The following is a 20432-nucleotide window of genomic DNA, read 5'->3' as shown; positions in this document are numbered from 1 at the left end:
GACGTTGAGAACGGCGCGTTGTGGGCCATGAAGGGATGCGGTCGCGAAAAGATCAGCTGGTTGAGCGTTGGAGGATGGTGTTGATCAGTTCGTGAAATAATAGAGAATGTAAATTTGATGTTTATGTGATCTAGATATCATGATAAACGTGAACTCTAGATTAGTACCATAAACATAAGTAAATTGTTTGTCGTTCTCAAATTCATGAGAACAATTGGGTCCTAAAATTAGGCTTAAAGAGCTGATAATAGAGCAATCCTCTACGAAATCGGTCTTTTTTTTTATTTTAATTTTTGTATTTTTTAATCCGGCTGAAAATTTTTTGGTGCCTTCGGTATGCCCAAAAATCTGTATCTTTTAAAGGAATTTTTTGATCGATTTGGTGTCTTGGGCAAAGTTGTATGTATGGATAAAGACTACACTGAAAAACAATTATACATGGTAAAAAAAATTGGTGATTTTTAATTTAACTTTTTGTCACTAAAAAGCAAAATATAGAGAATTTTCTCAGCTCTTCAAAAATATTTTGTTCAAAGGTGGGCAAACACGTGCACTAATTTAATAAAATGAAAAACTGCGACTATTTTCAAAAAAGTTACCTAAAAAATGGCTTTAACTTAAAAACGGTGAACTTTATCAAAATTTTACTAGAGTACTTTTTGATTGCAAATTTGATTTTACATCGAAAAATGAAGTTGAACAAATTTTGCGACCAATACTTCGATAACTCGGTCGTAGATTTTTTGCACAACCTGGAAATTTCTGAAAAGTTGGCATTTTATGTCCCCTTAAACATAAAAAATAGTGTTTTTTTCCAAGTCAAGTTTTAGTGAGAAAAAGTTAATTTAAAAATCACAATTTTTTTACCAAGACACCAAATCGATCAAAAAATGTCTTCAAAAGATACAGATTTACGAATTTTCATTCACCATTTTTGTACGGACAAACTGCCAAATTTGTTTGGAAAATTATATGGACAAACTAATGATGCAAAATGGCTTCTTTGGGCATACCGAAGCCACCAAAAAAGTTTTAACCTGATTAAAAAATACAAAAAAACGAATTACCGAAATCTGAGAGAATTGCTCTTTATTGTTCACTACGATAAAGCTTATTTTTCTGAGTACAATGACCCTTTCCATAACCGCAAAGAATTTAAAATGGATTTTAAATTCAATTTAAAAAAAAAATACTTCACGACCCATCTTGACAGCTCGTTCCAAGGGGATCGAAGTTGATCCATTGTTAAACGATGTCTTGCCAAATTTGTTTTTTTTATTTAAAATTGACAAAAGTGATTAATATTATCCCCAACCATTAACAATTTAGTCACATTTTCGCGAACCATCGCTACGTTTCGCTTTCGTTTGCTTTTTATTTTGATTCTCTCATTCCTAGCATTCGCGAATTCTCTTCCCTTCGATTCACAGCTCACGATCGCCAGCCCTCTCTCTCGGGCTCAAGATCGCGTGCTTCGCTCTCCATCGAGAACTGACCTACCGAACGCGAGACTGATATCGAAAGTGACTTCAACGCCGGCAGCCGCGACTCTCCGGCATGGGAAGAGACGAACCCGATGAGATAATATGCGAGCGAGCGGCGGCGCTTTGGGTCGTTTTTGCGCGCGTCGGCGTTTTTACGATAACGACCGCGATGATGATCGTGATGACGATTAGCATCATTGAAATGATGATGCTCGCGAGCCACAAGATGCGCTGGCAGGAATACATTAGGTAAAGGTAATAAAAACGAAATCGAAAGGAGAACAACAACACTGATGAAAAGTTGAAGCTAAAATGATAGTAAAATTAAAATTTAGTAGCATAATTTTCCTTATTTTTTATTCAAAAAGTAATGAAGATAAAGAAAACCTTAAAATCTGTACAAAAAAAAAAAACAAAAATATTTCGTGTGCACCGAACTATCTAGCACGTGACTCTATTTCGGACTCCTGGAGTTCAACCGTCACTCAAAGAAATGAACACTGCCTAGAGAGTGTCACGTGTGAAATTTAGTTCAACTGCGGCTGCTGATGATGATGATGAAGACCACCGCGCCACGGTAATGAAAAGGAAATGCGATGCGGGTGAGTGTGAGAAGCTGGTGGTGTTGTTGGGAGTGACGGATGACATGATCTAGATCAGAGCGCGTTCAGGTCGTTGAATTAGTTGTCGGGGTGTTGTATAATGATGAAGATGTGGACGAACTGCCCTGATGGATTTTTATGGGTTTGAAGAAGTTGCAGCCCCATGGGGTTTCGGATGGATTTTTAACTTCTAACTGCTGAGCAATTTTCTGAGGAAATCGGCCAATTTCAACAATTTTAATCTTATGTATTTTTTTATTTGGCTCAAACTTTGTGGGGCCAAAGAAGCCATTTTATTTCAATGGTTCACCCATACAAGTCTCCATAAATTTTGGCAGCGGTTCATACAAAAATGGTACGTAAATATTCGAAAATCTGTAACTTTTGAAGAAATTTTATGTTCAAATCTTCGGCAAAGTTGAAGGTATTGATGAGGACTGTTCAGAAAAAAATAAGCACGCAGAAAAAAGCTTGAGGATTTTTTATTCACAACTTTTGAGCCATTGAAAAGTATGGTCAAAAATTTTATCGCCGGGATATAAACTTTTGAAAAAACATAGTGATTTTTGGAAAAATTGAAATTACATGCATAACATTTTTTCGTCCTATTTTTATTCTTTTGATTCAGAGCCTCATTTTCAAGACTAATGTTTCATTCATGTTTTTCGATTTATAAAATAAGTCGACGTCGTCGTGCTATCTTGTCACACCCCCCATTTCGGCGTTCCGAGAAAAACGCAACAAAAACTAGAGCACGCAATGTAAACAACAACAAACACGTTTTGTTTGGCTGACCATTATGTGCATTGTCCCGAAGTTTGTTTGAAGTTGGTTGCTGGAGTCCCGAGTTATGATTACAATTGTTTACAGTAGTCTAACTTGTACGTGCGTCAAACGCGTTCTGACCTGAAATCTCTTTAGCCAATTGTCGCACTTACATCAATTTTCAGAGTGAAAAAAATGCACGGAGTTTTTACGGATTTCGTTGAATATCTCAGGATTAAAATCGAATGTTGGGGATCTGTGAATGTTAAAAGGTGAGGCATTGTGAGCTGCACAAAATGGCGATCTTAACTAAATTTGGCCCAAAATGCACGTACGACAAGTTAGCACGACGGCGACGAAGTGACCATTTCTGATTTTTTTAAAGGTTCAGAAAATTTTCTATAGACATTCAATGCAACGCCCAAAATTTACATTTCAAGTTTTGATTAAAAAAATATTGAAAATATTGTTTTCGAAAAATTCGCAAAATTTCACGAATGTTTTATTTTATAGCATTGAAAATCGGACCATTTGTTGCTGAGACATCGACACAAGAAATTGGAGGGTTGTTTGGGTTAGACTTAGAAAATTTGAACTTTAAAAAATATATTTGCAGAAATGGTCACCATGAGTTTTTTTTTATAAATCGATAAACCGCAAATATTTCACTAAAATCAAACTTTCAGTGGCTATATCTTGAAAACGAAGCAATTTATAAAAAAATCTGTTGAATTCTTTTCGATTGCAAATTCAAATTTACATAAAAAAATGATGACAACTAATTTTTTTCTGAACAGTTCCATCAATACCTACAACATTGCCAAAAACACCAGATTGATCAGAAAACTTTAAAAGTACCATTTTTGTATGGACAGCTGTCAAAATTGTATGGAGGCTTGTTTAGGTGAACCAATCACATGTGCCTTGTTTTTTAAGTGCGTTTTACTAAAAAAAAGGCTCCATACCACCTTATTCTTATTCGTTCTTTTGTAATTTTCAACATCTTCATCCCCCTCCCCCCCCCCCCCCATCCCCTGCACCCTCTTTGTTCATTCTCTAAGAATGTAGTGAACTTTCTAACTCTCCTCATCGCCTAATAAATACATCAATATTGTTTACCTGAAGGCCTGGCATACTTATACACATTTTTCAAAAAAAAAAAAACATAATCTTATGAGAAATATTTAAAAAAATATTTCTGAGTAGAGCAATTCTCTCAGATTTCGGTCATTCGATTTTTTTTTTTTGTATTTTTTAATCCGTCTGAAACTTTTTTGGCGCCTTCGGTATGCCCAAAGAAGCCATTTTGCATCATTAGTTTGTCCATATAATTTTTCATACAAATTTTGCAGCTGGCCATACAAAAATGATGTATGAAAATTCAAAAATCTGTATCTTTTGAAGGAATTTTTGATCGATTTGGTGTCTTCGGCAAAGTTGTAGGTATGGATATGGACTACACTGAAAAAAATGATGCACGGTAAAAAAAATTTGGTGATTTTTTATTTATTTTTTTGTCATTAAAACTTGATTTGCAAAAAAACACTATTTTTATTTTTTGATATGTTTTAGAGGACATCAAATGCCAATTTTACCGAAATTTTCAGGTTGTGCAAAAAATCTTTGAGCGAGTTATGAATTTTTGAATCAATACTGATTTTTTAAAAAAATCGAAAAACTGGCCGCAAAAAAATTTTAACTTCATTTTTCGATGTAAAATCAAATTGGCAATCAAAAAGTACTCTAGTGAATTTTTGATAAAGTCAAAATTAATTGTTAAAAAGTTAGTCTTGGTTTAAAAATTTTGAAAATATTTTTTTCGAAAAGATCGGAAAATTTCACGACTGTTTCATATTTTAGCATTGAAAATCAGACCATTAGTTGCTGAGATATCAACATTGGAAAATGGTGTGTTGTTTGGGTGGGACTTAGAAAACATAAATTTTCCTGTTTTAAACCTTTGCATGGCAATATCTCAGCAACTAAGGGTCGTATCAACAAAGTTCAAAAATGCAAAATATAGAGAACTGGTGCACTTTATCCAAAATTCACTGGAGTACTTTTTGATTGCAAATTTGATTTTACATCGAAAAATGAAGTTGAAAATTTTTTTCTACCAATTTTTCGATTTTTTGAAAAAATCAGTATTGATTCAAAAATTTATAACTCGCTCAAAGATTTTTTGCATAACCTGGAAATTTCGGAAAAATTGTCATTTGATGTCCTCTAAAACATATCAAAAAATAAAAAAAAATATAAAAATAGTGTTTTTTTGCAAATCAAGTTTTAGTGACAAAAAGTTAAATAAAAAATCACCATTTTTTTACCGTGTATCTTTTTTTTCAGTGTAGTCCATACCCATTAGGGTGGGTACGTTTTTCAAAAAGTTCTCGGATCAAGTTTTAGTATGGTTCCCCTTGTAGGGCATGCCCATAAGGACTTTCATGCCAAATATCAGCTCATTTGGTTGCAAACTGGCTGCGCGCATCAGGGGTAAAGTTTACATGGGAATTACTATGGGAAATTGGAACTTTTTGTTCAAACGCTCCTACAGGTCTGGGAAAATCACGCGCCAACTTCTGGTATAGTCAGGCCTAAGAGGAATGGTCTGGAGAACACTTTTCCCAAAGAGAGCATATGGATTCGTTGTCCCTAGACCTGGCGCATCGACAAACAATCCGATGTCTCCGGAATCAACGGTTTTCCCTCAAAAAGCATCAAATTTTCCTTAGCATGCTATGAAAGCTTGATGGACACCGCGACGCCATATGTCAGACAGCTAATATCCATACCTACAACTTTGCCGAAGACACCAAATCGATCAAAAAATTCCTTCAAAAGATACAGATTTTTGAATTTTCATACATCATTTTTGTTAGCCAGCTGACAAATTTGTATGGAAAATTATATGGACAAACTAATGATGCAAAATGGCTTCTTTGGGCATACCGAAGGCACCAAAAAAGTTTCAGTCGGATTAAAAAATACAAAAATTAAAATTTAAGAAAAAAGACCGATTTCGCAGAGAATTGCTCAGTACAAAAATGCTACATAGCACCAAAATAGAAAGAAGTTATTTTGTTCAAATTGCAAAATATATCATTGATCATGGGTTCGATCTTCATCTGCTCCAGCCTTCCATTGGATGGGGAGGTAAAAAGTCGGTCCCGGCCTTTGTCGTCTTCCCCTAGTATAAGTACAAACGACACACCAAGCCAAGCCTGCCCTGGTGGAGTCGTTGGTCGGCGGTTGGACTCGCAATCGAAAGGTCATCAATTCGAATTCCGAGGTGGAAGGTTCCGTCGAGTAAAAAGAGCTAGGTTTGAGCAGACACTTGCAATACAGACCACAAAAGACCTGTAAACGTGGCTTTGGATGGTTTGTTTTTTGCCTTCCTCACTGAGGTAAGGCTATAATCCTGCTCTGAAAAACAACTTTTGAATAAAAACTCGAAGACCCACCTTCATGTATACATATCGACTCAGAATTGAAAACTGAACAAATGTCTGTGTGTGTGTATGTGTGTGTGTATGTGTGTGTTTGTATGTATGTGACCAAAATTCTCACTGAGTTTTCTCAGCACTGGCTGAACCGATTTTGATCAAACCAGTTGCATTCGACTTGGTTTAGGGTCCCATACATCGCTATTGAATTGTTTGAAGTTTTGATAAGTAGTTCAAAAGTTATGTATAAAAATGTGTTTTCACATATATCCGGATCTCACTTTTATGCATTTAAACGATGTCCGGATCCATCATCCAACCCATCGTTGGTTAGGTAATCAAGAGACCTTTCCAACGAGTCCATAACATTGAATATGTGGCAACCCTGTTCCGAATTATGACCACTTAGGTTATATCTGTGTACTTATTTTTCTTGATCTAAAAAAATAGCTGAAATTTGTGTCCAATGCTACCCATTGTTGATAAAAAGTAAGGAAGGCATCAACCACATAGGTGGATTTAGTTAGTTTTGCCTTCCTCACTGAAGTAAGGCTATAATCCTGCTCTAAAAATGAACTTTTTATTAAAAGCTCGAAGACCCACCTTCATGTGTACATATCGACTCAGAATCGAAAACTGAACAAATGACTGTGTGTGTGTATGTGTGTGTGTATGTATGTGTGTATGTGTGTGTGTATGTATGTATGTGACCAAAATTCTCACTGAGTTTTCTCAGCACTGGCTGAACCGATTTTGACCAAACCAGTTGCAGTCGACTTGGTTTAGGGTCCCATACATCGCTATTGAATTGTTTGAAGTTTCGATAACTAGTTCAAAAGTTATGTATAAAAATGTGTTTTCACATGTATCCGGATCTCATTTATATGCATTTAAACGATGTCCGGATCTATCATCCAACCCATCGTTGGTTAGGTAATCAAGAGACCTTTCCAACGAGTCCACAACATTGAAGATCTGGCAACCCTGTCTCGAGTTATGACCACTTAAGTGATATTTATGTACTTTTTTGAAGCCGGATCTCAATTAAATGTATGCAAACGATGTCCGGATCCATCATCCGACCCATCGTTGGTTAGGTAATCAAGAGACCTTTCCAACGAGTCCACAACATTGAATATCTGGCAACCCTGTCTCGAGTTATGACCACTTAAGTGATATTTATGTACTTTTTTGAAGCCGGATCTCAATTAAATGTATGCAAACGATGTCCTAATCCATCATCCGACCCATCGTTGGTTAGGTAATCAAGAGACCTTTCCAACGAGTCCACAACATTGAAGATCTGGCAACCCTGTCTCAAGTTATGACCACTTAAGTAATATTTATGTACTTTTTTGAAGCCGGATCTCAATTAAATGTATGCAAACGATGTCCGGTTTCATCATCCGACACATCGTTGATTAGGTAATCAAGAGACCTTTCCAACGAGTCCACAACATTGAAGATCTGGTAACCCTGTCTCGAGTTATGACCACTTAAGTGATATTTATGTACTTTTTTGAAGCCGGATCTCACTTAAATGTATGCAAACGATGTCCGAATCCATCATCCGACCCATCGTTGGTTAGGTAATCAAGAGACCTTTCCAACGAGTCCACAACATTGAAGATCTGGCAACCCTGTCTCAAGTTATGACCACTTAAGTAATATTTATGTACTTTTTTGAAGCCGGATCTCAATTAAATGTATGCAAACGATGTCGGGATCCATCACCCGATCCATCGTTGGTTAGGTAATCGAAAACCCTTTCCAACGAGTCCACAACATTGAAGATCTGGCAACCCTGTCTCGAGTTATGACCACTTAAGTTATATCTGTTTACTTATTTCTCTGGATCTAAAAAAAAGCTGAAATATGTGTTCAAACCACCCATTGTTGGTTAAAAGTGAGGAAGGCATCAACCACATAGGTGGATTAAGTTAGTTTTTGTTTTGTTTTTGGCTATGTTCATTTAAGGATTGCCGTTGGTATGTTAACTAATAAATATAACAAGTGATTTAATTTACAAAAAGTTTCCTCATAAGTACTTACCTTACATGTTCATTGAAAATGTAAGTTTAACATGCAAATGGTTTTTCTCTCCACCACTAATGCTCAGCGCCAACCAATCAATGCTAGCTTATGCTTCAGGGCTGCTGTCGGAAACAACAAAAAGCATTTTGCCACCTTTTTATGAGCAAATCGTTGCGCAGCCAGCTACTCTAGAGGCACATTCATGACCATACAGGGGGAAATTAGCATGTGGTGGCGTGTGAACCTCACAAGTGATCTTGAAAAAGCTGTGAGGAAAACAAAAAGTTTAGCCTCAAATTCATTACAAATTGGCATAAATGTACCACGTGGCGCGGCGCGGTGACCATGCGCAAGGAAATGCATAATGTGGGAGGGAAGGGAGGTGCATGAAAAGCCGTCACTTTTTGACACGCTTGGGGCCACAATAAAAACGGTCATTTCAAAAGATGACTCTCTCGCTCTTCTCTCACTCGTTTGCCACCCGTTACACGCAATCAAATCAATCAAATCGGCTTTGATTGATATCTGTCGGATGAAGGCAGCCAGTCTGAGCCGTAAAATATCCGATTTAATTGTGGAGTTCAGACCTCTGCTCTGGCGGCAGGTGTGAGGAACCTGCCCCTCGTTCAAAGCGAGAGGAGTCAGCGAGAAAAAGCAATAATCCAATTAGGCTGGATAATTGTGAATTAAAGCGCGCACCTTCGATCGACCCCGCGTTCGTGCGGGAAAGATTTGGTTGTTTGCGAGATGGATCCGATTAGGTTAGGTTATTTTGCGCGGTTTATGTAATTTCCTCTGGCGAGGCCGCACTTTCCCAGGGTGCAGTGGAAATCATTGACGGTGGTTGAGATTTGAGCCAATCAGTGATGGAATCCGACAAATTTCGCAATAATCAATAGATGTAAAGTTTGTGGGGTGACTCAGTATGAGTACAACGTTATCGTTCACTTTTTACTATTTATTGGGCAATTGTTGGGAAAATAAACGGGGTTGACATATAGTTTACAGGGCTGCGGAGACCCGACTGAACATTTCAAGCGACTCCGACTCCGACTCCGACGCCAACTCCGGCCCACCAACTCTAGCCGACTCCGACTCCAGCTTTCAAAAAATGGTTGGCTCCGACTTCGACTCCGATTCCACATATTTTTAAATATTTCAAAAGTTAGTTTACTATTATTTCGAAAACATTGATAAATAGGATTATTTAAAAACTCTTTAAGTGGAAAAAACCGGAAAAAAGTTTCTAGTTTTACAAGTTTTAGACATTATTGAAACGAGGGCTTGCGAAATTTCGACTTTGTTTGTGATAGCTGACAGATCACTCCAATCGTCTTCACCACGACAACCTGATTTTTACATTCGGCTTTCGTTCGTTTCACACACAAAGGAATGAGTGCTACGCAAAGTCACTCACACAATCATTGACTTCCCTCCAGGAGAAAAATCGTCTAGAGAGCGTTTGACATTCTACCGAGATTCCGATCATCTCTCCAATGATAGCAATCATATGGTTTCTGTCACCACGCAGCATACACTAGGAAGAGAGAGAGACAAAAACGAGAGAAAGAGAAAGAGCACGTTGTCTCGTTCGGGCGGCTGCTTGAGTGGTGCTCATTTTTCGTTCGTTTCGTCTTCGTGTTTACGATCAATCGACCGTCGCCAAGCAATGACGGTCATGATAGGCTTTGTGTGTCAGCGATCGTTTTGGGAAATGATCGCTGACAGAAAGTTCTATCGAATATCGAGCAATCACATTCAGTGATAGATCCCTTTTCAAGCATTGTATTCTGAGCTTTCGTCCCATCCACCCACTGCATAGTGAAGTCTTCAACTGGACCATCAAGCTGTAACTCTTCAGCTAGACTGCTTTCCACCATCGTCGCTGTTGATCCCTCGTCGATAAACGCATACGTGTCCACTGTCTTGGATTTCCCGTACAATCGTACCGGAACATATTTCAGACCAGTAGAAATCTCCGTTTTCGACGACGTGAAACATGCTCCAGATGTCGGAGGTGGATTCTGCAGCGCTGTATGCAGTAGTCGATGATGTTTCAGACCGCATCCCTCAATTCCACAAGCTGTAGCGGTCTTGCAGGGCCACGGCAGATGTCTGTTCAGGCAGCTAGGACACAGCTGCGCTCTGTTTACGTTGTCCCAGCGTTCACTGACCGGCATTGTTTTGAACACTGCACAGTACTGAGACCGATGTCCGTTTTCGTCACAGATTAGACATCGATTATTCCTCTCTCGGCGGCTCAATCGCGAATCCACCTCCGGTACTTGATCTCTTGCTGCGTCACTTTCACAACAATGAGCATCCTCGCGTTCTAAGGGGTATCTCACGAGTTACAGTGGTGACCATTGTGGAGGTAACTTGGCTGGCTGCTACGACGATCTCGTACATGAAGGCACTGAAGCTCGCGATGTTCACCACACCAAGAAGTTGTTTGTGAGTGGCCCATCTTAGTTTCATATGTGTTGGTAATTTAGAAACCATCTCTTGCAGCAGACATGGGTTGTTTAGATGGTCGTGAAGTCCAGCAGCCACAATATGATCTGCCAAGTTTTGCACTGCTAGCCCAAAATGTATTAGTGAGTTGAGGTCCTCACTGTCAGGGGCTTGTATGCGGCGAATTTGTGATAGTAAAGTTGATATCAACAAATCTGGCCTACCGAACAGTAACTTCAAGGTGGAGATCACTTGAGGAACACACTTCGGCAGCAGAAGCTTACTACTCACAGACTGGAGAGCTGGATCTTGGAGGCAACGCTGTAACCGAATCAAATTTTCAACGTTGCTGAAACCACAGGCTTCCGTGGAGTTGTTGTAGCTGCTAATAAATATCGGCCAGTCTTCGGGTCTACCACTAAACTTGGGCAAATCAGATGGGATGACCTGACGCGCAAACATCTTTTGAAGATGATCCTCAGTGTGTACTTTTGTTGGCGATTGCTGAACAGCATACAAACTGTTAAACTCGTCTCTCAGCGCTGCGCATAACATCTTAGCTTCCCCGACCGATGATGTCGAAGAAAAAGTGTCCACCAGAGTTTTAGTTTTCCCTTGTATCGTGTCCAATTGAGTTTGTAGAACAGCGAACTTCTTCCGCAAATTCCTCTTTTCCACAACAATCTCTTCCTCCAGCTTCCGTAGGTCCAGAACAGTGAGCATCAGCGGTCCATATTGACACATTACGGCGGAACATTCCTCGCAGATCCATTCCGGGTTAGGTGTGGAATTGTTCCTACTCAAGCAGCCTGCATGGTAGCGTGAATAACACTGCAAACACGTAAGAAAATCTGCACGATTTGCCAGCACCGGTTCGTTGCACTTTTTGCAGTTGAACTCCATCGTTGAGTTGCAAATTCCGCAGGAGTTTGTAAAATTTTTTAGTGTTGAGATTAGGTAGAGTCAGTGTCACTGAATTTCTTTGAGCAAATCTGGGCAACCGTGTTTAGTTGGTGATTAGAATTTTACAGTATGCGAATTACTTTTTAACCAACTTCTACGTTAATTCTCAAATGGCATCGGCTTGGCCGGATCTTTGTCGTACTTGTCATTTCTGGTCGTTTCTTTTGCCTTTCTATCGATCTTCTTTTCTCTACTTTTTACTTCTCCTTTCTACATTTCCAATAGTTGGTAATGCCCTTAAGAAAGATTTGTTCCCACTCGGCTAAACCTGTAGTGGAACGTTATTCTCGTCGCAACACATTGATTGAAACAGAAATAAAAAAACGCCAGTTTTGAAGGCATTTTCAGAAGAACAGTTTGGTAAGTAAATTTGGATTTATTTACTTAACCTCAAATTTTCATTAAATTTATTAAAAGCTTAAATATTAAATTGTTATTTTTTTTAATGATCATTAAAAGAAAGCAGGCCTTAATAATTGATTTAACATATAAATTCAATTTGCTCACTTTTGAGTTGACATTTATAAGAAGCACAGTGACTTTCATTGCATTTTTAAATAACAATTTTAAACGAAACTATTTTTTAAAGCTCCATTGAAATTTTTAAGACGTACATGGACATCACGCCAAGGCTGAAGAAGTTTATTAGTGCAAATCAATGTATCCAAACAAATCTTCGTGGTAAGAACGCTTAGGGGTCCTTTTCAAATATCCGTGACATAGAAAATATTTTACCTCGGAATTATGGATTTATTAGAGGCGCGCGATACTTCTTGCATCTTCACCTTAAACGAAGCTTTATGAATGGTCGTGCGCCTCCATGAAAATATATGAAAAAAAAATTGGATAAAAAACAAAAATCCACAGGTTAGATATTTTCTAGGTTACAGATATTTTTTTATCTTGAAATCCTGTCCTATCAACGATAATTTGCAACAATATCAAAATAGTTTGCCTAAGGATCCACATCCTCTGACAGTTTTATTTTTTTGTACAAAGTTATAAACAAAATGCGCATGTTGAGTTCCAAGTAATAGATTGTTATAATTGTTGAATATTTGTTGGAAGAGTTATCCTGTCAGTGATTTTTTTGTTTTCGATTTCCATAAATAGTGATTATTATTTATATTTTTTGATGTACCTCGTAACTTTTTTCCGGATCATTGATTTACTTAAAACCACACAGACATTCACTGTCGGGGTATAAAATGACTGTGTGTGTACTTTTTTCAGATTAAATTTGGTCAAAGGGTACATAAGTATTGGCAAAAGGATGCAGTCAAAAATCAATTAAATATTTCTGACTACAAAACCAATATTGTTTTTATTTTTTTGAGTTATGATGATACTACATACTTGGGTAAGAGCTGATCAACAGGTTATCATTGATCGCTAAAAAAATAAAAATGGCAACGCAGCGCATGCAACTAGAAAAAAAAAATTAAAATATAAGAAGTTTTGTAAATCTATCTGTTTTATAGCAAATACTACAAAATAAAAAATAAACATAATTTTTGTTGAATTTAAGATAACTCCGACTCCGAATCCAACTCTGGGTAATCAGAAATTTTTGGCTCCGACTCCGACACCAGCTGTTCGAGTTTATACGACTCCGACTCCGACTCCGACTCCAGGCTTCCCAAAAAGACCCGACCGGCTCCGAAACCGGCTCCGACTCCGACTCCGACTCCACAGCCCTGGTTTAAAACATATTTTATACATTGAAGTTTTATTTTTATTTATAAAACTGGAGAGATCTCGTCCTCTTCTAGCTCAAACTTACTTAAACTTACTCTAACATTGTTGCCAAACTGCGTAAATTGAACCGATTAGCAAATTATAGGTTGAAAGGTCAGAAAAAGTGATGCTTTAGGACGCTTCGTTATTCAATGCAGTAACTCTCGCGCAGGTCATGTAACGCATAAAGCCGTGCTAGCCTGCAGCTTTGCTTGAGCCTGCCGATGACAGCATAACTAATTGATCTATTTCCGTTCGAAATTAGCTGTAATCCAACAGCTCACCACTCGCCTCGATAGACCTATTTATCTCCATTACACAAGAAGGATTTGATCACCTCACCTCCTCTCGGCTGTCGACGACGAGTTCAACGACGTGTGATAGCGTCTGATTAGGCGTCGTCCCATTCCTTCTGGGCAAATCGACCGGCCCGCCATTAGGACGTTACATTAGAGGACTAGCTACTTCAGAAGAGGGAAAATCCAATAAAGAGTGTGGTTACGTGTTACGCGTTAGATTAGCTCACCACCTCTTGCAGCTTAGCTGCTGCCACCGCCGTAATGTGATAAGAGTACACACAGCGGCAATAAAAATAGAAGAATCCACCTCCTCAGCGGTTCGGTTCAGGTAAATCTCCCGCGAGCGTTTCCTTCTTTACGTGCAGCGTTGCATGTGGCCTGGTGGCTTGGTCTAGGGTATGTTGACGATGTAGTACCTTGGCGATATTAGCACGTTATGGTGGTTGGCAGCTCTGAAGGTATACGAGGGTGACTATTTTTGCGATATGCACCAGTCACGCAATCCCAGGCGGAAAGGTGTTACGCTGTTTAATTAGGATTTTGATAACTTCAACGGTGGGGACGGAAACGTAACTTTGCTGAAGACAGAGCTAACTGAATGTTGTATAATCTATTTTTTTTAAATTAAATTATCTTTGTTGAACTGTCATGTAATCCTGACGTGTAATCTGCTAAACTTTTATTTATCAAGGAATCAAAAACAACAAAGACGTTAAAAACAGTAGTAATTTCCTCTGGAAATCAACAGAAATTTCTCAAATTCCCACGTTTCACAATATCTCACGTTGTCATCTGGCAGCAATTCCACCCATATGTCTCACGATTTCAATTATATCAGCGCTCATTACGGTCGAACCTGCGACCTGCGGCAACTCAATATCGGGCAATTACCATAGGTCAGGTTGGCCACCGGTCGCCGGCCAAACCCTCACACCACAACGGGCAAAAAAGGATGTCCCAGCGGCCTGTCACAGCGAGTCCGCCAATCCATTTACTCACGAACGAGACCATAATTAATTGCCCTGACCTTTCGTCCGCCGACGTCGTGTGTCCAATAAAACCCGTTCTCCAATTACCGAAAAATAAAAACAAAATCGATGAGATGGCCTTTCCGTTGCCCGTGCGAGGCCCTGTTTCTTGACCTGTACAGAACACGGGCTCGTCTCAGTTGAATGAGTGAAACGGAAAGGGGAGGGGGAAACAAGGATAAAACATAATACGCCGGCCTTAATTACTGTCATCACATCTTTGCCGCAGCATCCTTCACAGGAGGTGCACTTTAAAAATAATTGTATTTTGAATTAAAGTAAACCCTAAATATACGAAATTGTATTTGCAAGTTTTTTTTATCAGGCAATATCTATTATATTTCTTTTTACTTATCACTCAATTCTAATGAAATAAAACCAAAAAAAAAAATATTGCTGTGTCTCAAAATTGACAGTGAACGTAAAAAAAAACTGCTCCTCTTACTATCTGATACTTTGAGTGCAATCGACTATGTTCGAAGCTTCGGACGATGACACCGCGATGTTGGAATGGTGTGAAAGGTGAATAATGTTCGATTGTAAAACGATTCAATCATTTTACACCCGAGTGCGTTTTATGGTGACACACGAGGTGCTTCGCCTGAGTTGAGGGTTCGTCGCTTATGGTCAGTGCAATTCCTTTTTTATTCACTAAGTACTCTGAAAAGTAAAGGGTGCAATAAAGGTGAAATGTTGAATCTCATTCAATTGCAAAACTTCTTGTTTGATTAAAAAATGTCACGGTGTTTAAAATACCGTTATTATGAAAAAAAATGCAATCCGAGATTTTGGTGTCTATCGATTTCTTACACATAACGCAGCTCTGAGAAAAAAATGAAAACATTCGCTGATGTAGTTTTCGAGTTACAACCCTTTTAAGATGTTACATCCGATTTTCCATAAGAAAACCAAAACAATCGTTACAATTTAGGCATTTTAAAGCATATGCATTTCGAGATAATGATGATTTTTGCTTCACTTGACTGTTAAGAATCTCTGGGCCAAGTTTAAGAAGGTTTGCTGATGTAGATCTCGAGATACAGCCATTTTAAAATGTTATTTCCGACTTTTTCTAAGAAAATCTATATAATCGGCATGAAAAAGTTCGAAATCGCTTCTTAATAAGGCTGTATCACAAAAATTACTTAAGCAAACCTTCTGAAACTTGGCCCTGAGGTACTTGGCAGTCATATGAATCAAAATCCATCATTATCTTGGCATGCATATTCTTTGAAATGCTGAAATTGTATTGATTTTATAGATTTTTTTTAGAAAAAGTCGGAAATAACATTTTAAAATGGCTGTATCTCGAGAACTACATCAGCAAACCTTCTGAAACTTTGCCCAGAGATACTTGACGGTCAAGTGAAGCAAAATTCATTATTATCTCGAAATGCATGTTCTCTAAAGTGCTGAAATTGCATAGATTTTAGAGATTTTCTTAGAAAAAGTCGGAAATAACATTTTAAAATGGCTGTATCTCGGGAACTACATCAGCAAACCTGCTGAAACTTTGCGCAGTGATACTTGACAGTCAAGTGAAAGATAAATTCATCATTATCTCGAAATGCATATGCTTGAAGCTTAAATTGTACCTATTGTTTGGGTTTTGTTATGGAAAATCGGATGTAACATCTTAAAAAGCCTGTATCTCGAAAACTACATCAGCGAATGATTTAATTTTTTTCTCAGGTGCGTTATGTGTAAGGAATCGATAGACACCAAAATCTCGGATTGCATTTTTTTCGTAATAACGGTATTTTGAGCACCATGAATGTATTATTTAACGTTTGTTGGTCTAGTCTAGTCTAGTCTAGTCTAGTCTAGTCTAGTCTAGTCTAGTCTAGTCTAGTCCAGTCTAGTCTAGTCTAGTCTAGTCTAGTCTAGTCTAGTCTAGTCTAGTCTAGTCTAGTCTAGTCTAGTCTAGTCTAGTCTAGTCTAGTCTAGTCTAGTCTAGTCTAGTCTAGTCTAGTCTAGTCTAGTCTAGTCTAGTCTAGTCTAGTCTAGTCTAGTCTAGTCTAGTCTAGTCTAGTCTAGTCTAGTCTAGTCTAGTCTAGTCTAGTCTAGTCTAGTCTAGTCTAGTCTAGTCTAGTCTAGTCTAGTCTAGTCTAGTCTAGTCTAGTCTAGTCTAGTCTAGTCTAGTCTAGTCTAGTCTAGTCTAGTCTAGTCTAGTCTAGTCTAGTCTAGTCTAGTCTAGTCTAGTCTAGTCTAGTCTAGTCTAGTCTAGTCTAGTCTAGTCTAGTCTAGTCTAGTCTAGTCTAGTCTAGTCTAGTCTAGTCTAGTCTAGTCTAGTCTAGTCTAGTCTAGTCTAGTCTAGTCTAGTCTAGTCTAGTCTAGTCTATAAAAACTAACTTAATCCACCTATGTGGTTGGAGCCTTCCTCACAACAATGGCTGTACACAAGTTTCATCTATTTTTTAAATCGGCTTCCAAAAAGTAGGGGAAATATACCCTTTCTCAGCCTATTTCTATTATCGGCCTATCAGCACTTTGATCATGAATTACAGCTTTCATAGAGTGTTTTTGACTGTTTCAAAGTTATAAATAGCTCAAACAAAAGTGAGCAAGCAACTCTCAATTGTTGATACATCTGAAAATGTTGATTTCATAGCGGAAAACAGCAAAAGTGATGAGAATTGGTCGAACGGCTTAGAGTGATTAAAATGGGCATAATTCCCCTACATCGATATCACTTAAGTGGCCATATCTCGAGACAGGGTTGCCAGATCTTCAATGTTTTAGGCTCGTTGGAAAGGTCTTTTGATAACCTTATCAACGATGGGTCGGATAGTGGACCCAGACATAGTTTACATACATTTAAGTGAGATCCGGCTTCAAAAAAGTATATCAATATCACTTAAGTGGCCATATCTCGAGACAGGGTTGCCAGATCTTCAATATTTTAGACTCGTTGGAAAGGTCTTTTGATAACCTAACCAACAATAGGTCGGATAGTGGATCCGGACATAGTTTACATACATTTAAGTGAGATCCGGCTTCAAAAAAGTACATCAATATCACTTAAGAGGCCATATCTCGAGACAGGGTTGCCAGATCTTCAATGTTTTGGACTCGTTGGAAAGGTATTTTGATAACCTAACCAACAATAGGTCGGATAGTGGATCCGGACATAGTTAACACACATTTAAGTGAGATCCGGCTTCAAAAAAGTACATCAATATCACTTAAGAGGCCATATCTCGAGACAGGGTTACCAGATCTTCAATGTTTTGGACTCGTTGGAAAGGTATTTTGATAACCTAACCAACAATAGGTCGGATAGTGGATCCGGACATAGTTTACATACATTTAAGTGAGATTCGGCTTCAAAAAGTACATCAATATCACTTAAGGGGCCATATCTCGAGACAGGGTTGCCAGATCTTCAATGTTTTGGACTCGTTGGAAAGGTCTTTTGATAACTTAACCAACGATGGGTCGGATAGTGGACCCGGACATAGTTTACATACAGTTAAGTGAGATCCATGTGAGATATATGTGAAAACACATTTTTATACATAACTTTTGAACTACTTATCGAAACTTCAATCTGTATAAAACTCGATCTATGGGACCCTAAACCAAGTCGAATGCAACAAGTTCGGGTCAAATCGGTTCAGCCAGTACCGAGAAACATGAGCTAGTTTGTTGGTCACATACATACATACACACACATACACACAGACATTTGTTCAGTTTTCAATTCTGAGTCGATATGTATACATGAAGGTGGGTCTACGACGTTTCTATACGAAGTTCATTTTTAGAGCAGGATTATAGCCTTATGGCCTATCTACAATCACTTAGCTTAGAACATCTAAGTAAAGTAGTTACTTAGGAAAGTCTGCAACTTACGTTCGTCATCCACAATCAACTTAGAAAACTTGCTGGGCTGATATACGTTGCTATGCAGTTGTTTGTTTACCTTTGATATGGAAACGTCAACTTACCATAGATTTTGAAATTTTCCAAACCAAACGTCAGTTTCTAATTTGATTACTTTTCCATTGTAGAAACTCAGATTCATTTCCATTGATTCAAATTCCTAAGCTAAGTGAAATTTATTAAGCTAAGTGATTGTAGATAGGCCATTACCTCAGTGAGGAAGGCAAAAATTCGTCGGTTTTGTTCGAACGCGAATCAGTTCAATACGGAGCGTCGCATCGAGGTGCTCTTTGTTGTGTTGGGTTCGTATAAGTCCAAGGGAGGTTCTTACGCCAAAAAGTGGCAACTTTGACCACTCTGGAGCAGATTCCAGAAAATCTGCAGATTGTATGGAAAAAGTTACATAAAATCAAATTTTGATCACAGGAGGCTGAATAGGCAAAAAAGCTTAAAACGTCAAAAACGAAAAAAGGCAGAACGAAGTTTGTCGGGGTAAGCTTGTTTAATTTAATTAATATCATATGTTGTTACACATCAATCTACCACATTATTACAGAATTGTTCAAAAAGTTTGAAACAGAAAAGTCTCAAAAAGCTTCCGTAGCAACTGCTGAAGGAAATAAAACCAGTAACCAGCCACTTAAACTTTAAACATCTCTTTCTAGACATACACCTAAACTGGCACCCACAGGGGATATAATGCCATTTATGTGTGTAACAATACCTGCCCGAATCACCTGAACCCCAACACGACAGCAACAGCCGGTAAGCCACTTAATCTTTCCTCCCCTTGGGGTCACTTTTTTCTTCTCGCAAAACTCAAAAGAACCATGCTCACCACCTTCGTGGGGTCGTGATTGCTACCAATTTTCAAAGACAGATAATAAATTCGGCACATTACTGGGCTGCGGCAGCCTAAGGCTCCCAATCTATCGCGCTTAGCACCATCAGTCAGCACGGTTGAGAAGGTAGTGTCAAGATTTGGCATGTGACCGATTGGTTTCGCCCCGCGCTACTCCGCGCGAACTTACTGGAGGGCACTCACGAGGCATTAACTATGTTGTATGTCACGCATTCCAGTCATAATAGTCGCCCAGGTCCGACACACACCCCTTGGTCCTGATCGGACACTCAGTTGAGGAAGAATGATCAATTTATTTATTTCTTTTTTGTATTTTTGTTCTTTTGTACTTTTGTACTTTTGCACTTTTGTACTTTTGTACTTTTGTACTTTTGTACTTTTGTACTTTTGTACTTTTGTACTTTTGTACTTTTGTACTTTTGTACTTTTGTACTTTTGTACTTTTGTACTTTTGTACTTTTGTACTTTTGTACTTTTGTACTTTTGTACTTTTGTACTTTTGTACTTTTGTACTTTTGTACTTTTGTACTTTTGTACTTTTGTACTTTTGTACTTTTGTACTTTTGTACTTTTGTACTTTTGTACTTTTGTACTTTGGTACTTTTGTACTTTTGTACTTTTGTACTTTTGTACTTTTGTACTTTTGTACTTTTGTACTTTTGTACTTTTGTACTTTTGTACTTTTGTACTTTTGTACTTTTGTACTTTTGTACTTTTGTACTTTTGTACTTTTGTACTTTTGTACTTTTGTACTTTTGTACTTTTGTACTTTTGTACTTTTGTACTTTTGTACTTTTGTACTTTTGTACTTTTGTACTTTTGTACTTTCGTACTTTTGTACTTTTGTACTTTTGTACTTTTGTACTTTTGCACTTT

The sequence above is a fragment of the Culex pipiens genome, chromosome 2 (genome assembly GCF_016801865.2).
Source record: "Culex pipiens pallens isolate TS chromosome 2, TS_CPP_V2, whole genome shotgun sequence".
NCBI lineage: Eukaryota > Metazoa > Arthropoda > Insecta > Diptera > Culicidae > Culex > Culex pipiens.
This window is presented reverse-complemented; position numbering follows the sequence as displayed.